Source organism: Pteropus vampyrus, unplaced genomic scaffold (assembly GCF_000151845.1).
Source record: "Pteropus vampyrus isolate Shadow unplaced genomic scaffold, Pvam_2.0 Scaffold83, whole genome shotgun sequence".
Classification (NCBI taxonomy): Eukaryota; Metazoa; Chordata; class Mammalia; order Chiroptera; family Pteropodidae; genus Pteropus; species Pteropus vampyrus.
In genome coordinates, this window is record NW_011888864.1 from 6,033,273 (window position 1) to 6,037,648 (window position 4,376).

General features: G+C 35.6%; 1 pseudogene; it reads right to left on the bottom strand.

Annotated features, from left to right (window-relative positions):
* Positions 1-3,252: 3,252 nt before the first annotated feature.
* Positions 3,253-4,039, bottom strand: LOC105294144 (annotated as a pseudogene).
* Between the last annotated feature and the right edge of the window lie 337 nt (positions 4,040-4,376).

A 4,376-nucleotide genomic window follows, 5' to 3' on the forward strand; every position in this document is an offset into this window, starting at 1 on the left:
CCACCTCTAAGCAGCAAGCCAGCCCTTCTCTTGATCTCTAGATATCCTGAGAAGGAGTCAGAAATCAGTGAACTGTGACCTGGTAAATTCAGAGGACACATGTTAGGCTTTCCAAGTGATCTCCTTGAAGCCTCTCTCTTTTGACTTGAGGTGAGGAAGAATCACATGCCTACTTCCCTCTGTTAAGAGGGGAGCAGGATTCAAAGCCCACCAACAGCTCTCTCAAAAGAAATCCTTTTAAATGCTTCTCCCTTAGAGTGGAGAAATTGCAACACCTTGGCAAAATTATCAAAATTAATATAACCAATGAGAGGCATTTCAAGATGCCTTTCAAGATGTGATACTCTAAAAAAAGACAACATTTATATTGACTAGGGATCATAAACATTATAATCATGAGAAAACAGCAAACAAACTCAAAATAAGAATTGTTCTTTTAAAATTAAAAAAAAAAAATTTCAGTATTCTTCAAAACTGTCATTGTTATAAATGACAAAGAAAGGTTCAGGAACTGTTCCAGATGAAAGAGACTAAAGAAACAACTAAATATGATACGTACACTGCAACCTCTAGTGGAGGAAAAAACAAATGCTATAAAGGACATTATTCAGTTGACAAACTGGAATGTGGATGGTAATTTAAAAGTGTTGTTTTGATGTTAAAATTTCCTGAAGTTAATAAATGTACTGTGGTTATGTAACAGAATATCCTTTTTCTGAAAATATACAATGAAGTATCTGGAAAGAAAGGAACATAAAGTATGCACCTTATTTTCAACTTACAAAATACATATATAGAAAAAGGGATGATAAATCTCTAACGAAAAAGCAAGATAAAATGTTAACAATAAATGAATCCGAATAAAAGATAAACAGGTGTTTTTCTACCAATCTTTCAACTTTTCTGTGTTTTAAATTATTTCCAAATAAAAAGCTTTTAATTTTTTTTAAAAATCTCTCTTAAAAATAAAAAACAAGACTCATTTGCATCCTTGTTAAAGGTAAAGGGACCAAGAGTCATAAATCTGTTTTTTAAACAAATCCTTAGTCTTTTTAATCATTTTAATGTGAAAATAGCACACAAATAAAAAGTGTATTATGAACACATGGTTTGAGAAATAATAACATGCATACTTGGGTACCTAGGATGTAGCTTATAAAACAAAACTGTCAATATTTTAGGAGTTCCCTTACCCGTGCTGTGACTTTTTCCAATCGCACCCCCATCGTTCCACCCCAGGTAATCACTATCCTGAATTTTGTAATAATTGTTCAATCCTTTTCTTCATGTTTTTATCACATATATATGTAGAGCTTAACAAGGTATCGTTTAAATGTGGCTCTTTTACATTTTAAACAAATAGAATATGTTTGAATGTTTGTCTCTCCAAAATTCATATGTCGAAACATCATCCCTAAGGTGATGGCATTAATGGGTGGACCTTTGGAAGGTGATCAGGTCCATGAATGTGGAGCCCTCATGAATGAGAATAGTGTTCTTATAAAAGAGGCCGCAGACAGCTCTCAAGCCCTTCTGCCACGTGAGAACAGGAGAAGTCTGCAGCCTAGGAGAGGGCTCTCACCCAACCATTCAGGCACCCTGATCTTGGACTCTCAAACTTCAGAAAAATGAGAAACTAATTTCTGCTGTTTATAAGCCACCCAGGTATTTTATTACAGCAGCCTGAACTGACTAAGACAGATGATATATTTACTTTGATATGATTTGCTTTTTTTCACTCAATGCTACATTTTTAAATTCATTCATACTCATGAATACAATGAGGTTCATAAATTTTTATTGCTATAAAATAGATTAATGTAAGACTATACCACAATTTTTTTATCCAGCTTACTACTGATGAACAATTTGTGTTGCTTCTATGTTTTTTTCATTATTAAATAATGTTGCTGTTAACATTCTTACATTTGTCTCTCAATAAACACATGAGCTTTCTCTAGGATACATTCCGAGAAGTGGAATTGCTGGTGAGCACCAGTGCTCAACTTTCCTGTTGACTGATATTGTCAACTATCATTAAACAATGCCAAACGTTTTTAAAAGTGATTGTAGCAATTTAAATTCCCACCAGCTAGGTAGGAGAGATCATTTTTGCTCCATAATCCTTGTCAACATTCGGTACTATCCAACTTTAAAATTTTCCATTCTGGTAAATACAAATGGTATCTTATTGTGGTTTAATTGTCTTTTCTCTTGCTACTAATGAGTTTGACCTGTTTGCATATACTTAGGGGTTTTTGTGTTTCTCTTTTATGAAATGCCTGTTCATATTTTTTGCTCTTTTTTCTATTGGGTTTTCTGTTTCTTCTTGATCTATTAAACTTTTTTATACATTCTGGATATGAATCCTTTTTCAATTATATGTGTTACAATTACATTCTACCAATTTATAGCTTATATTTTCATTCTTTTTTATTTCTTTTTTAAACTTTTTCATTTTAATATAATCGAGTTGATAAATCTTTCATTTTTGGTTTAAATCTTTTATGTTTTGTTAACAGAATTCTTCCTTATCCTGTGGTCATATATTGTCTTTGGAAAGTTTTATTGCTTTGCCCTTCATATTTAAATCTTTCATTTACTAGGAATTGATTTTTATGTTTTTATTTTGTTTTTCTTCCAAGTGGATTGTACTTGAACCATTTTTTTAATAACGACCTTTTCTGCCCACTGATTTCCAGTGCCTTTACTGTCCATATCCGTGAGGGGCTTTGATTCCGCATTCTCTATTCCGTTCGACTGGCCTGTTTTTCTATTCCTGTGTCAGTTCAACACTGTCTCAATTACTATACCTGTAGAGTGAATTTTAAGGTCTTGTAGCAACCTTCATTTCTTCAGGAGTGTCTTGAATATTCTTGGACCTTTGCTTCTTCATATCAGTTAAAGATTCAGCTTCTTAAATTTAAAGAAAGAGTGTTGGGGACATTGGAATACTCATGATTCTGAGGGCAGAATTAGCATTCTTACAATACTGAGTCTTGCCAATACACATAAAAAAGCTCTGTATTTATTTGGCTCTCTCGAATAAACTCTTTTTGTTACATTTTTCTGAGGTATTTTATAATTCTTGGTGCTGATGTAATTTTTTTAAATTATATTTCTAACAGATTTTTTTCTGGTGTTTAAATGAAATTGAGTTTTTAATTGTCCTTTGTATCCAGAAACCTTGCTAAACATTCTTATTTATCCTAATAATCCATCTGTTGAATATTAGCTTTTTTTCTCTCCCCACATACATAGTATAGGTCATTCATTTCCCTTCTAGCCCTGGGCTCAGTACATAGATGGCTTCTCTTTACCCTTTGGGTTGACAATTTTCTCAGGTTGCTGCTGATGATATGCTAAAGCTCGGCGTAGAAGGCCCTCAGGTCCAGCACCATGGCCCTGAGCTCCTCACCGGCCAGCTCATCTCGCTTGTGCACCAGGGCCTGGCAATCCATTAGGTGGGTCCACTTAGAGGGCTTGGCCATATCATCCCTGCTTTCTGAGAAATACTTGGAAATGGTTGTCTGGAAGGCTTCTACTTTGGTCTTGACTGCATTTACCCTCTCCAGCACCTTCTCCTGGATTGCTACCCCAAGTCATTTCCATCCTCAGTCTTGAGGATCAGATGTTAAATCCGTGTGATCACCAGAATGCATTTTTCTTTGAAAGTCTAGACTTCTGGTTTAACCAGGGCAGGCAGGGCCAGGATCTTCTCATTCCCAGGGAGAAAGCCACACTTAGGGACTTCTTTCTTCTCCTGCTTATGTGTTTCCATCTCGTCATCTTGGGGGAGGGGGGAGAGTCTGGAATACGAATGTCCAGTGGGGCCCAGAGAGAGGTCAGATCAGTCACGTTGAGGGAGTCCTCTTTCAAGAGCTGATTCGGGTGTATGATTTCCTGTGGCAAGAATCTGTAGAGGAATTCTTCAGCCCCTTGGAAAAGACTTTGCCTGAAGACATCCACCTGTTTGTGGGCTTCCCCACTCAGGGGCACCCCATAAGGCTTGGCCATGATGTTCCAGTTGCCAGATCTCCAGTCTTTCAGCACGCTGCCTGGGCTTTTCCTTTCATCTCCTGTGTCCAGGCCCCAATATTAGCTTTTTTACATTGACAATCATATCATTTCTAAAAATGTTGGTTTCTTCTTTACAAATGTTATACCTTCTTTTTTTCTCATATTACTTGAGAGTAACCCTTAATAAAAAATTTGAACCAAAATGACGATTTGGGGCACCTTTGTCTTGTTCCTAATATAAATGTTATTAACATTTCATAATTAAGTATATTTGCTGTTTTTGTTTTGTTTTGTTTGTTTATATATTTTTGGGAGACGAGCTTTGTCAAGTTATAGGAGTTTCTTTACATTCCTAG